Raw genomic sequence first — 16,899 nt, 5'->3', positions numbered from 1 at the left:
GGTGGTCTGAAGAAGAAACTCGCTCGATGCATTTGACAGTCTTATTTAATTTACTCATTACATTCAGCAGTTGTGTATGTTAACAAACAAACCCGTCAAATTTCTCATCTCATTACACCAAACTCACGTGCTGCAATACAACATCGGTCCATTACCGGGAAACGAGTGCATCAATTTGGCGCGATTTCGGCTCTGTCTTTGGTGTAAAATAAATCTAATAAATCAGCAATTTGATCGAGGTTATCAAATTTTAATTCACCTAAAAAATCTGGTAGCACTTCATAATGGATTTGGTTATGTCCACTTAAGCTTGTGCTGAGGTTTCAAATTGAGGTGGAAACATTAGTGAAATACAAAAGGTGCAATAGGTTAAAGGCTTATTTGGTGATTCCAGCGAAAGTGTAAAATATTGAAAATATGTAAAATTGCCTAAAGGTATTTAAAATGATAAGCCATTAAAATTGTCATTTTTGGAATGACAAATTTGGCAAAAACATAGGAAAACAACAGTATCGAAGTAATTGAAGCCCCGTTCAAATACATGCAGCTAATGTCTCTTCATAAGTAGAGAAATTACGCAGTCATGTAAATATCTTATTTTTGAAGATATGCCCCTGATCATCTTCTCTGAAATAGGAGAAAAAGAGGGCGCAATGAGGGGCCTCTTTTTTTTTTGTGACACCCTGTTATCCAAAACAACATTTTGAAAGTATTTGCTGACGGGAAAAGATATTTATCGACGTACACCTTTAAAATTATATCACAAACTTAAACAAAATAAGAACAGGGTTCCTCGTATCCATTTGATGTGTCTGCACTCAGAACCCACAAAAAATACTGTACACACGTTGCTATTTAATTCCTTAAGGGTAGACGAGGTATTGTTGGTCGAAGCAACCTAAAAATCGATTTTTATTATCTAGATCAATATATTATTGAAAATTAACACCTTGATGTTTTGCAAAAGTTTATTCTACAAATCGTATACTTTGCAAACTTGCTTAATTTATTATTGTTAATGAGTTATGTACGTTTTACACAAATGTTGTTGTTTCAGCCCTCTTTACAACGTAACTCAAGAACCGCAGCACTTATAAAAGCATATCTGTGATATTTTAATTCTTCTACACGCTCGCTATGAATTGAGCAATGCAGTTTTTGTCAAAGCTCACTACCATTCGTAAGATGCTGTGAACTACCAAATCACAACAGTTTAAAATAATTAATAACCTTAATCTATGGTATTGACAGTTAACTGAAAACAATGATAGAAGTCAAAACTTTCCAGTTTATTTTCTTACATCACAATCATGTTTGGTCAATTTTAATTGGCAAAAGGCGTAGGAAATCATAACACTTGACATGACAATAATAAATCGTTTTTACAAGACTCTGAAGGTGTAGATGTTTATATCATTCTCAAAAAATAAAACGAATTTGCATGCAAGTAGCCCACTCTAATTTACGAGAAACCTTTTGACGCTTGCAAAATAGTTATAAAACCGCCTCCAAGTGCAATATGGCTACAAGGTTTCATGATAAGATCAGCATTCTAGGGCTTAACCTAACTAATTAGCACATTGGTTTTGTGTGGACTTGATCTTCTTAATTAAGTAAATCAATAATCAAATTTTCAAATCCTTAGGGGAGGTTCGCGTTAAAGTGTGTATTCGTTTACCACTGATTACGGGCGTCAATAACGCCAATTCGATTTAACCCCATTACTCGAATGTCCAAGTCCAAAATTTTAACACGTTTTATAAAACAGTTCGAGTTCTGCGAATCCATTACCAGTTTTTTTGGTGTCAACGCCCCAACACTTGCAAATCAGTACACATATGAGTTACATCACTTTAGTAGTTCTTTAGAAAGCGTTCGGTATTTTGTCACAAATATTAAGACCGGGACATGTATTAACTTAAACCTGTAAAAGGTTGAGATCAAATGCGCTCTAAATCCGCATACTCTGAAAGAACACGGCACCACACAAAGTATTCAAATCTCACACAAGACCCCCAAGCCAAAACGTTGCTTATTAGTTTTGTTATGTTACAAGCGACTGGACCTCTGAAATAGATATAGTTTGACTCACGTGAAAGTATCTGCGTATACGACACGTTAGAAAGAATGAAAAACTAAATTAAATGAAAGAGGATATAGTTGAAACTGTGACGATTTGATCACCAGTCGCAATTTGTCATAAACACCGGTATCACGCGTTGCTTTATGATGGTTTATACATGTGAGGGTAATATCATATGCATTGCGAGTTGCGACTATTGGGCTTAAAGTCCTAACTTTTCGAGACTTTTTGACTGTAGCGTCAATGTTCTTCGCTTTAAGACACCTGCAATACACCGCTGACTATACACGTGTCTTCAAACGAAGAACAGTAACTAGAAACTATCAACGTGTGGCTTACGTGGGAACCGGTCATATATTGTGGTTATTGAAAGCAAATTATTGGAAAATACTATGAAAGAAAAAAAAGAATATCGAAACGTTTTTATGTTACTTGCGGTAATGTCTTTTGCATGGGCGTGGTTGTAGCGCTACATGTATTGCTACATGCTTTCGTTTCACTATCTTTCTCTTTTGTCGTTATCAGTCTATCTTTCTGTATGTCTTTCGGCCTGTCTCTCTGTCTCTTTCTTTATCTTTTTAACATTAATCGTTCGTGGTGGTTTCAATTTCGAGTTTTTCCTTTTCCAGAATAAAAATATCATTTACAAACAAAACTTGGAAAATGTCGATACCTTATGGTTTAAAGTTATTTGATTTGCTATGCATTCAAAGAAAATCAAGCTGTACCTGTATAAGGGAGATGATCTAAAGTCTTTAGCTGGACATCATATGTAAAGAAAACCGATTTCTACGACCCGCCTTTTAACACGTAACCTCTGAAATCCCAGACACAGCAGACAAATTATATTACATCTTGCAATACTATATAGCGCTAAATTGAACCGTCAAGTCTATTTAATCTAGTTAAATGTGCCTAAATGGTGATTTACCGACAGAAAATGTGACTACAACTTCAGCGCCGTAAGCATTTTTACCACGCAATTAACCTGTACGTCTATATTATGTGCCCATAGTGCAGTCTGATCCCAGATGGACATCATGTGATACTTATAGCGGACGTAATACTTTGCAAACGCTTGAATGCCATCTACAAAAGTGCATGATGGTAAGGTTTCAAAAAATTATATAATTCCCTAAAATTCGAAATTGAACACAATCATTGGGAATACATGTTTAATAAAGTATTGCTTTCGATAGCTGTGTACATGTGTTGTTTTACCATGCTTGCAGCACCTGTAAGCGGGCAGACTACAGACTGTAAAAATTATACAATTGCAATTTTACTTTTTAGACCAAATATAAGAGATCATGGTAACAATGTTATATGCATTGGAACCAGTAAAATCGTGGCTAACAGAAAATTTTTACTGGGTTTCTTTACTAATGTAGTTCAGGCTCAAACGCTATGCTCAATAACTGAATCGTCCAGAAATCTAATTGGGCCTCTTTTTACATTTTCGCGCATATCAAAGTTACATTACTTAAAATTGTCTTTCATGATTAGCAATTGCATTTTGCAGCAGAAATAGTATTATATTCTTCATTAATAGACTCTTGTTCATTGATTGGTTAAAAGTGTGTCACATGATAAAAAATAAACACATTATTCTGTGAGGAAGTGGAAAAAAGTACTATTTACGTCAGTACTTTTGGATATTTACATTGAATATAATTTTTTTACGTTTAATTCCAGTAAATTGTCAGTTCTTAAATTAATTCTTCTTATTAATTTCAATTCATTCATTTGTCACTCAATCTGCATATCTTTGTTATCAATAACAAATCAGTGACAAATCAGTAACAAATTAAAAGTTGAAAATGGACAAATTGCAATGAAAATAAACAATGACAATCTTTGAAAAGAAAACAGTCAAATTAAATCATTTTAGATAGCGAATATACTGCTGTATATGACTAAACTTTTAAAAAGTAATTAAAAGTAAACTATATTGACACAAAATATGACGCCACACGCTTGCGTAAATTTATACCAAGTTAAGCTGTCATAATTAGTGTGCTAAGTAGTGACCCAGCAAACACAAAACGTTTTCGACATCATTCGCAAAAGGTTATAAAAGGATGTCAGAAAATGTTTAAATGTCGGGTTATATAAAGGGTATATTAAGAGTATAAAACGTTTTCATAACCTTAAAAACATTTTTTGATAATCTACTGCTCAGCAAACAAAAATGTTTTACAGAAAACGTTTAAATGTCGGGTTATATAAAGGGTATAAAAACATTTTAATAACATTCAAAAAACATTCTTGAAAACTTGATACAGAACTTTCTAAACAGAATGTTATTTTGGGGTTGAAATAATATTTTGCGAAAAATGTTTGCCAAAAATATTTTCAATAACGTTTTAAAAACGTTTTCATGACCTTTATATAACCCGACATTTAAATGTTATTAAAAGGTTTAGAAAAAAACATTTTAAGAACATTTCGTGTTTGCTGGGTTCAAATATTTCAACATAATGTTATTTAAGTATTGAAAAAATATTTTCAATAACGTTTTAAAAACGATTGCATGACCTTTATATAACCCGACATTTAAATGTTATTAAAAGGTTTAGAAAAAAAACCATTTTAAGAACATTTCTGTGTTTGCTGGGTTCAAATATTTCAACATAATGTTATTTAAGTATTGACACATTATTTGGCAAAAATGTTTGCAAAAATAGCTTACAATAACGTTTTTTGAAAACATTTCAAAATATTGTTGTAGTGTGTTTTCATATAACACGTTTTAAAACGTTATCATGACCTTTATATAACCCGACATTTTAATGTTATTAAAACGTTTTTACCTAAACCAAAAGCCAAACTATAACTTATTTAAAACGTTTTTAAAACGTTTTTGTGTTTGCTGGGGAGTATAGAAGATTTGGTGTTTTGGGTAGGTGGTCAAGAATGGCAATATTGATAATTTTTTGACGAACATTTTTTTAGGCATTGTTTTCTTCACTGTTCGTCACAGCAGAATTGTAATTTATTTACAGCTGTATCCCTACAACGGAAATAAAAAAAAATGTCCGTGACCTTTGTCAATTACGGAAAAGATAAAAAGGCAGTAATTTTTAATAGAAAGGATTCCATTTTCGCAAAGGTTACTCGGTGCTCAGTACAAGTACAAAATACGACGTGGTACGAAGTTGTATAGTATCATAATTGTACAAGGGCAGGCGTCAAGATCATTTTAAAGATATTTTAAACCATTTAAACAACGTATTACTTCAAATATCCAATTTCAAACCATACTAAGCTATTTATTACACAGGCAGTATTACTCTGTTCCTTGTTATTTCACGATATTATGTTGTGTCGGTAGATAACCCTTATGGTATATATAAACCTTTCCATAACCAATTAACCTAATACACAACACCAATCGTCAAGTTTTTAAGCTTAAATACAATGTCTGAAACTGTTGTTTTTGGCGCCCATCACTAGCGAGTGGTTGGATGTCGTCGCAGCACAGTGTATCTTGAATCAGTAAGCGCTGTTTACAAAGTATATTGTGCCTGTCCATAGAGGAAAATAACGTGCCGGGTTGCTATCCTTTGAGTGTTCAGTAAAGTCATTCAGTCGATGTTGTTTGCACTATTTCAGATGTTTCTTGTCAGATGAGATTTTTATAAACATGGCGTTAAAAGCATGCAATCGATTCCTATTTGAAGTATATAGCTGAAGAAATCAAGGTGGTGTTATTATGTGTTTAATATTCTAAAAAGAACATTATGTTTGACGTGTCTGCAAAGGTGATCGTCTCTTTCTCCTTGTACTATCAACAGGGCATCTACCTACGGCCTTACTTTCAAACTTCAAACACACATGAAAAAATTATTTTCTATAAATTGTCAAATTACACTACATTACATTGTAAAGTGTGCTGAGGTTTTTGTGGATCAACTTCTAGGCGTTGTGCCTGTGCGTAGCGCACTATAAATAACTGCGCTTTTCTTTTTTTACATTTAAATTACGTCACATTACATTACATTACATAACATTGTCTTTTCCATAACATAATACTATATTGAATTACATTACATTGTTATTCAGTGGGTGTGGCTTGTAAGGAATTTGGAATATGTCATCAAAAACAAAAACTACTAAAACATTTAATGATTTTAGTTAGTTCTCAAGTTGGTGGCTGAAGACAAAACTTGCTCGCTGTATTTTGAAAGTCTTATTTAATTTACTTATTACACTGAGCACTTGTGTGTGTTAACAAAAGCCCGCCAAGTTCCTTATCTCATTACTCCCAACTCACGTACCGCGATACATCGGTCCATTACCGGGAAACGAGTGCATTCATTTGGCGCGATTTAGTCTCTGTGTTTGGTGTATAAATGAATCCAATAAATCAGCCAACCGATCGACATGATCAAATTGCGATCCACTGAAAATCAAGTAGCACTTCGCGATGGATTTGATTAAGTCCCCTTAACATTATGGTGAAGTGTTCACATTGATGTGGAGAAAAAAGCATATAGAGATTGACCTATCATTTTGAAGCTTTTCCGAAAGCTCCGGAAATGCTTTCTATAACATTCTTTCAGTAGGTAATAAGATATTTTGGTAAAACGGGGTTATGAACACCGAGCTGGCCGAGCGGCGATGGCGGGTTAAGTTTGGGCCAATAGAAGACCACGGTGGTGATGGCAAAATTAACTGAGACTTCACGCAAGATGTACATAATCATTCAACGTTCTTGTTCTTTTCTTGGTTCATTAACATCACAATATGAACATGATGAAAGTACTTCCAATATCTCCAATGTTTAAGCTTACTGTACAAAATCACTCAGTTAATCGTCCCAAATCATGCTCTGCAATCACAATATTCCTCAGCAATTTCGATGTCCCCTCATTATTATTGATTTGATATGATTTTCCCTTGTATAAAACGGTTTTCCCATCAAGTTTCACATTGTAAACACACTCGTGTAAGCAGCCATCTCCAATTTACATGCAAACAAGGTCAAAGATTACTACCAAAAATAACAGCTTACAGGCGCACACCACTAAATCGAATGAGCAGAATACCATTTTACTACAATATTATGTGATTATATAGACAGCAATTACACTGTGACTTGTTTTTTATCTTCTACACAGGATATGCAAAAGAGATGCAGTGGACAGCCACTAAATATGTAAATTCATTAATAATTACTTGCATCTGTCAATGTTGGAATGAACAAGTTAATAAGCAAAATGAATGATAAGTAATAATTAATTAACCGATTGTCCAAGTACAAATGAGGTCCCGTATTGACTTCGCTCTGATGGGTTGTTATTGTTATGTTCACGGTACAGCTCATTTCGGTAGCTTCATCTAATTATATTTTGAGAAAAGTAAAGGCAAAATGATAGTAAAATAAACGTTATTATTGTGTGAGATCAAAACTTGTAATATACTGAAATATTTTACTTACTTTGTCTTTGCATGCACAAGCCTTGTGACATTACAATATTTGTTAACATGCATCTTTCTCTATTTGAATGAATAGTACAAGTCACACCGCAATACACGTAATCTTAGTAAATATAAAAAGCATGTTCATGCTCCTAGTTTACTCATCTCCACTTTCTTTTATCAATCTTAAAATTCCTTTATAAGTTTAACTGGAAAATATTCAGGTCAAAACGTTTCCAGTTTATTTTCGTACATCACACATTTGGTCAATTTTAATTTACAAAATGCGTGGGAAATCATACTTAAGAGCAAATAATCGTTGCTGAAAGACTATAATAATCGGAAGGTGCCTTTCAAAGTTTACATCAGCGTCCCAAATTGAAAGGAATTTTGTATGTAAGTAACCCACTCCAATTTGCGTGAAACATGATAACGCATACAAAATAGTTATAAAATGGAATGAGAGCTTACCTACTTGGATTACAATGTACGCTCAAAGTGCAGTGTACACTTTATGGCGATACGGTTTCATGATAAGATCAGCAATTGGAATTAATACAATAGTTGATATTACTCATAATATGCATGGTCAAAATTACAAAAGAAAGAAAGTAGGGCTTATCGTTACTAATTAGCACATTGGCTTCGTGTAGACAATTTCTTGCTATTAATAACCAATATTTTCAAATCCTCAGGGGCATTTCATGTGGAAGCGTGTGTTCGTTTACCACTGATCATTGGCGTCAATAACGCCATTTTATTTATAACCTCATTTCTCGGATGCTCAAGTACAAACTATTAACATGTTTTCAAATAAATTTCAAGTACTTCACTGCAACATTTCTGCTAGAGCGTTTAGTAAATACTCAGCAAATACAAAACGTTTTCGAAATCATTCGCAAAAGGTTATAAAAGGTTGTCAGAAAACGTTTCAATGTCTGGTTATATAAAGAGAATATGATAACCTACTGCAAATAATCTAAAATATTGTTATTTGAGTGTTGATAAGATATTTGGCAAAAATGTTTACAATAACATTTTGAAAACATTTAAAAAAAAGTGTTGTAGTGTGTTTTCATACATAACGTTTTAAAACGTTTTCATGACCTTTATATAACCCAACTTTTAATGTTATTGAAACGCTGACCCAAAACATAATTTGTTTGAAACGTTTTAAAAACATATTTGTGTTTGCTGGGTTGCAAAAGCTTTCCAGCCCCTATACTCGTTTCCTACCCGTCCGTGTTCTCTTTCTTTTAACTCCTGCGTTTCCTTCTCTAAATCTTACTCCTTTTCATGTTCCACTTCTTTGTCATTATACAGTAAGCCAAAAAATTAAGGTACCAGTTATGTTCACGGCCTGTATATCCTAAACTAAGACAGATATGCCATAATTGGAACCAGCAGCCAATAGCTGCATTGTTTAGCTCGAATTTAAGATCTCATTTGTTGAAATTGTTCTAGAAATAAAAACACGACGATCCATATACCCAAGGAAGATGCCAATTTAAAAGTTGCAGTTTGCTCCATTTCAAACCCTATTTGATTTGTACACAAAGCGTTCGCGAACAAGAGAACTAGTGCAGTGCTTCCATTGATTAGCACGTTAAAACTAGCGCCGTTCATTTATTGATTAGAACACAAAAGTGCAACTTTTGATTTCGTTTCTTCATTAGGTTTTAGATCACAGTTTCTTTAATTCTCAACCACTTTCAACAAATAAGATCTTAAATCAGAGCTAAAGAGTACAGGTATTGGCTGCTTGTTTTCATTTTGACATACTTGTCTTTATTTAGGATATACAGGGGTGAACACAACTGGTACCTTAATTTTTTGGCTTACTGTATTTCGTTCTTCCCTCCTTATTATTTCCAACTTTTTTAATTCATGCAAAAACGTGTGTTCGTTTTATAATTGTTATTGTTACAGCCTGTATAATTAATATAACCGTAAACCAGTAAAAACGGTGATGTCAATTATACATTCCACAAATGTTTGGAGTAAGAGAGTTTGGAGTTTGGAGTTTTGTGTAGGTAGTATTATCAATTGACGGGCTCACTGACTCAACACTATGCAGTATAGAAAGGAATCAATTTCTTTACCTATTTCGGACAATGGTCGAGGCCCGATGACCTTTAACCTTTTCCCAACACTCCAAATGGTTATGAATCAATTAATGCTCTTACGTCTACTCACTTTAAAAGAACACGGCAAAACACAAGGACAAGGTATTTAATTCTTACCCAAGACTTCAAAGCCAAAACGTTGCTTATTACATTTGCTATATTACAAGCGACTGGACCTCTGAAATAGATGGATTCATGTGAAAGATTATGTGTAAATGACTAAATGACACGTTTGAAATATCGAAATTCACAATTAGATGAGAGAGGATATCGCATACCTCAAAAGGGAAAGTTTTGATCAGCATTTAAAATTTGTCACGAACACCATATCACCAGAGGGCTTTAGATGGTTTATAAAATCGTAATGTGAGGGTAATATCATTTATGATGCTTTGATTTGTTCGAGTTATGATATTAATGCTTCATCATCATCATCATCATCATCATCATCATCATCATCATCATCATCATCATCTCTGTATGTAAGAAAATATCACCCCGTATAAAGAAGATGATCTCCTATCTCGAGAATGACAGTTAATGAAAAAGGAGTTTATGGCCCGCCTTTTAACATGTAACATCTGTAATCCCAGACACTGCGGACAAATTGCAACACATCTTAAATCTCTAAAGCGCTAAATTGAACTGTCAAGTCTATTTAATCTAGTTAAATGTGCCTAAATGGCGATTTACTGACAGAAAATTGTACTTACGCTATTTCGCCTAAAGCATTTTTACCACGCAATTAACTTTTACATGTTCATGTTCCCACAGTGCAGTCTGATCCCAGAGGGGCACATGTGATACGTATATGGCGGACGCAATACTTTGCCCACGTAAACTCGCTATTTTGCCATTTGGAAAAGTGCCTGATGGGAAGGATGAAAAAATTGCAGTCCCCTTACCATGCTTATGCACCTGTCAGTTGCAACCCCACCCCCTGGGTACCCAGGGATGGTCCGGGACATGACATCATGTGACCCCGGACTTGAATCAAAATTTGCCCGGGAGAGCCGTGTGTTGGCCGGGAATTGACATCGGCCCAAACCCCGGGAATTGGGTGGAGAACCGGGATTGGGTTGTAACTTACCCGGGTTTTCCAACCAGTAAATATTTTGCAAGCTATTAAATATTTTCGAGTTGGAGCGTTTAAAAATATCATTAATCGTAAATCGTTGCAAGAATGTTAAATTTCTTTTCACGGTTTGAACTTTTAAACCTAAAATTCACGGCCCACGACCCGGTCATCCCCGGGTACCCAGTGACCGGGGTTGCATTTGATATGTGCATTACGTGCTGACTTAAACATCGAAATTGAACATAATTATTGGGAATACTAAAGGTGTGGCTTTCGGTAGCTTCGTTACTGTGCAGCATCTGTAAGCGGGCATACTATGTTCAAAGTACTTTTAACCGGATAAGGTGAATAATGCGACATCAAATTTCCATGTCATGAGAATGACATTGATTTCAGGATCTGTAAACTAAATTTGATAGATTATATGAAATCAACTTATTATATTAATGAAATTATTCAAAATAAGATAATCAAAGTTGGCAACTAATTCACTTTTTTATACTAGAGGAGATTTTAAGGCGAAAGAAAGACAAAATAGATACGTTCAGTAATTCTTGTCTGTTTTCAGGTTTTTAACACTGCAACAGGAGCGTTTGCAGCAGCTGTCAATCATTACAAAAAGCGTGAATATTAACAACATGCTTATGTGCGATTAGTACCCTTCCGGTGACGTCAAACTACTGTATGCAAAACGATCTGTTTTCCTACTTCAAGCTTTCAATATTTTAAAAATTCCCGGACAAATGTGGAGTTTGTGATTGCTGGTTGAGTCCAAGTGTGTTTGTTTCATTTCATTTCATTTCAATTTTATTTATACACGGAAAAGCCCAGATCAGCCCTTGAGCTGGTCTTCCCTGGGGCCGTGTTGCTACATAAATTTACATGTTACATGACATCATTAATCAAGGATATTAAAAGTAAATGGAAATACAAAACAAGTATAAAAACTATATATGACAAAGTGATAAAATATAAATTAAACATACACAGCAAGTACCATTGACAAAATAATACGGTAACCAAAAGCAAACATTTAGGCAAAGTTCAATTCATAATTACAATAAAGCAATCTCCTGAACGCAGCAGATCTATCGCACAACTGTGCTTCAGCCGAGAGATCGTTCCATAGATGAGCACCCCTGTACGAAAGACTGCGTTTCTTAAAGTTATTTGAAGGAAAAGGAACATCAACATTATTTGGATTACGCCTGAGATTATAATTGTATTCCTTTTTCTCAAATAACATGCAAATATTATCAGGAAGTATGTTGTTTGTAACCCTGAACATGAACTCTGCCAAATGGATGTTTCTTATTTCAGCAAGTGTCAACCAGCTGAGTTGATTAAGAACTTCAGACCCTGATGTGTCCCAAGGAACATTGCAAATATATCTAGCAGCTCTTGCCTGCATTCGTTGCAACTTAATTGAATCTGTTTTGGTACAATTACCCCAAATTATATCACAATAATTGAAATGTGGTGCAACAATAGAGTTGTATATAAGCTTGAGAGCACTCATGGGAACTAATGACTTAGCCCTCCTAATCATAGAAATACTCCTGGCAGACTTCTTCAACAAATAATCAATATGATCATGCCAATTTAAATTACTATCAATTATTATACCCAAGTGGGTGCAAGAGAAAACTCTTTCAATAATATCACCATTAATATGAACATTCAAAACATCATCATTAATTTTAGCCAATCTTTGTGGTGTTCCAAGCATAATAAATTTAGTCTTATTTACATTCAAACTTAGCTTATTATTGTCAAGCCACTGTTTCATTGAAGAAAGGTCATTATTAAGGTTATGTACAATATCAGCTGGGTTTTTGCCAGCACAGTAAATAATGGTATCATCAGCATAGATGCTGATCTTAGTAAATTTAAGACAGTTAATGAAAACAATAAAAAGGAGAGGTCCAAGTATTGAACCTTGAGGCACTCCGTAACTAATAAGATCAAAATCAGAAAGAGAACCATTAACAGATGTAGCTTGGGTTCTGTTTGAAAGATAACTACTGAACCAATCAATACTGTATTTGCTGATTCCATAACACTGCAATTTTTTGATCAAAATGGCATGGTTTACAGTATCAAATGCCTTTTTTAAATCAATCATTGAAACACCAATAACATTACCATCATTTATATTGTCAAACCAATCTTCAGTTATTAAGGCAAGCGAAGTTGAAGTAGAATGTGAAGGGCGAAAACCAGATTGGTAAGGAGAGATCAAATTGTTAGAGTCTAAATAACTATAGAGTTGATCAAAAATAGCCCTTTCAATAATTTTCGATACAACTGGTAAAATAGAGATAGGCCTGTAATTGTTTGGATCAGAATGCTGGCCACTCTTGTAGATAGGTGTGACTTTTGCTTTTTTCCAATTTGTTGGAAATTTGCACGTCATGATAGAATAATTTATTATGTGAGTCAAAATAGGTGCAATTACATACGCTCCTGCCTTTAAACGTCTTGCAGGGATCTCATCAAAACCAGTGGCTTTGTTGGTAGGAAGATTACATAATTGTTCAATAACATATTCAACAGTCACTGGAATTATATCAAAGGAGAGATCATTGGAAGAATCATTAACATTATTATCAATATTTCTACAAGCATCATGAATATCAACAGGTCCAAGTTTGGCAGCAAGATTAGATCCAACACATGTGAAGAACTTGTTTAATTCATTTGAAATGAGCTTTGGTTCTGTTATATCCCGATCTTCATTTCGAATACAATTTATTTTAGAAGATGATTTCCTAGAAGGAACAATATAACGCAGTTGTTTCCATGTTTTCTTTGTATTACCTTTACAAGCAGCAAGAGAATCTGTCTATTTAAACTTTTGACCATGTGTGTGTTGGTTACAACACAATATTGCAGTAAATTAACCAACTGTTAAAGCAAAATTGCAGTAAATTGTTGCAATCATTAAGTTAGCCAGCAGAGTCTACAACAAATTGTTAAACAAGAACGGCCAGATAGGCTAAATAACAAAAAATCATTCCCGAATGCTGAACAATTATGCTGACAAGTATGATAATTTGTTTTGGCAAACATTATTTTTTGAAATCAATCTTTAAAGCTACTTGTATAAACAAGTTATCTTTTTCGCAATATTGTACACATACACAACAAATCTAAACTCAATACATTAAGCTGATAGTACCTTTAAAGTGAACTTAGGATCGATTACAAAAGGAAACTGAGCAACGTTAGACGCCAAGATACATATAATTATGTATATCCAATTCATAATTACACATGGGTTAACAGTCCTTTTAGAATATCAAACTGCGTCTACATATTAAATTGCATTTACCCCTTTTCAAACTATTCTCATTAGACAGATACTATTACACATTGTATTTATGATATGGTGTTAATATAATATCTACCAAAAAACGTTGACAACGTAAAGAAATCAGCAAGTTTAAAAAACCCACCTCGGCTCACTTTTTGAAACTTGGTCCCATTTGTAAAAAGGTACTGATTTAAACTTTATCATATTTACATCAATTTAAAACATTTCCAGAAGTGTTATGTATCTTTAATGTGCAGATGCGATATTAATTTGTAAGCTTTCTGGAACGACCTGAACGGTTATTATCTTGTTCTTGCATGATAAGCCAATATCTTTTTGTGTTTTGTTTTATAATATCATGATTAATGATTGAATTAAACGAATAACAAGTAGGCTTGTTTGTAATCTTGTTGGAAACGCTGTATTCTGTTGAAATAAAATAAAAATACTGATTTGCTGTTGGTGTTCAAATGGGACCAAGTTTCAAAAAGTGAGCCGAGGTGGGTTTTTTAAACTTGCTGATTTCTTTACGTTGTCAACGTTTTTTTGGTAGATTTCTTTTCTTTTTATGAATGTAGCCAAGCAGCTCCAAGCTTGGAAAGTCAGGTTATGAAGTGCACCATAAAACGAATAAAACGAAAAATGGATGTTTGAAGTTGCCATTCTTGATTCATGACAAATAATTAAACAACACTTTATCAGTCGTTTATTTTTAAAACTTGCTCGTCACGCGTGACTGTAATGTTCAGAGGCGTACACAATAATCAATAAACATTTTAATATACTTTAATTATTCAAGGCTACGTAAATATGTAAATAAAATGTAAATATGAACAAGACACACCCAATGTTGACAATGCCAGAGAGACACACATAGAGTAAATCCGATTTAGGCCTACTTCATGTCGGAACTGGTAAATGCGCATATATTTAAGCCTATACTACGGAAGCGTCTAAATGCCCCAGATAATCGTGTTTTAATGTTGGTGGTTCTTTGTAGCCCTGCGGGGCAATCTACTTGGCTATCCGAATTTCGCGGTTTGTGGTTCTTTGTAGCCCTTCGGGCAACTTAGTTGGATATTCCTATTAAGCGGCGGTTGTCGGCGATCTTTCGTGGTTTGTGGTTTTCATCAAGCCCTGCACTCTATCGGGAGCTAATTTATAGTTTAAGCTTGTTGAATATCCATATTTCGTGCTTTGTGGATCTTTGTAGCCCTTTGGGGCAATCTAGTTGCATATCCAAATTTCGCGGTTTGTGGTTCTTTATAGCCCGCATAGGGCAATCTAGTTGGTATCAATATTAAGCGGCAGTTGTTGTTGATCTTTCGCGGTTTGTGGTTCTTTATAATCGAATAATCGATAGGCCTGCGGGCAATCTAATTGGATATCCCAATTTCGGGGTTTGTGGCTCTTTGTAGCCCAGCGGGGCAATATAGTTGAATATCGTGGTTCGGGTTTTAATTTCCCTCATCAAGCCCTGCCCTCTATCGGGAGCTAGTTTATAGTCTAAGCTTGTTGGATATCCGTATTTCGTGGTTTGTGATTCGTTATAATCGATAGGCCTGCGGGCAATCTAGTCTTTCGCGGTTTGTGGTTCTTTGTAATCTTTCGTGTTTTGTGGTTTTAATTTCCCTCATCAAGTCCTGCTCTCTATCGGGAGCTAATTTGTAGTTTAAGCTTGTTGGATATCCATATTTCGTGGTTTGTGGTTCTTTGAAGCCCTGTGGGGCAATAGTTCCATATCCACATTTCGCGGTTTGTGGTTCTTTATAGCCCTGGATATCAATATTGAGCGGCAGTTGTTGGCGATCTTTCGCGGTTTGTGGTCTTAATTTGTTGGATATCCATATAATCGATATGCCTGCGGGCAATCTGGTTGGATATCCAAATTTCGCGGTTTGTAGTTCTTTGTAGCCCTGCGGGCAATCTAGTTGGATACCCCTATTAAGCGGCGGTTGTCGGCGATCTTTCGCGGTTTGTGATTTTAATTCCCTAATTAAGTCCTGCCCTTTAGCCCTGTGGGGAAATCTAGTTGGATATCAATATTCAGCGGCAGTTGTTGGCGATCTTTCGCGGTTTGTGATTTTCATTTATATTATTTATATCAAATATAATTTCAGTCTGAGCTGTGAACAGAGCCTCTGATAATTAAATAATAAATAATAAATAAATTTCGGTGTTTTAAATGACGAAGATGCCATGATAGTCAGGCATGGTGATAGCATCTGGATGGTGAAAGTAGGCCCAAGGCCTAGACCTAAATGTGAATAAAAAATCAAACATGTTTGTTTGATGAAAAAAATAATAATATCACAATAGCAATGGATGTTCGAAATGGTGTTATTCTTGATTTACGACAATAAATTGATTAATAAAACATTTAAAAAAAAGTGGTGGGAAGTTTCGAACTTGAGCAAAAATTCATAAATGGATTAGAAGTCCATGGCCTTAACCACTTCGCCACGGGGACGTCCCGTTATTACGATGTGTGAAAGTGGAGTATTTATTAATATGAATATATGCTGTGGTCCGGAAAGAATAAAAGAATTGTGAAAAACTTGATTTTTTGGCGAATGGGGTCCAGAATTTATATGTAGGGTATCCAGGAAAATGCCTGGGTATATTTGAAAGTGAATCTGAAAAATTAGTGCGACAGTGACAGCCATGTATGGCTGTAGCAGTGTCGAAAGATTGTGGATATCAGTATGATTAGCTATGATTTGCCACTAATTTTGGCTATGAAATACCGCGTGAAATAAAGCAAGCATGTTTGTTTATTATCAAACAATCGGATTGACTGTAAGATTCGTGTAACTTTTTGAAATAAAGAGTTATTAAAATATGACACTTTGGACAGTAAATACGATTTAGC

Source organism: Amphiura filiformis, chromosome 15 (assembly GCF_039555335.1).
Source record: "Amphiura filiformis chromosome 15, Afil_fr2py, whole genome shotgun sequence".
In the NCBI taxonomy this organism is placed as follows: Eukaryota; Metazoa; Echinodermata; class Ophiuroidea; order Amphilepidida; family Amphiuridae; genus Amphiura; species Amphiura filiformis.
Note: the sequence above shows the minus strand (reverse complement) of the source record.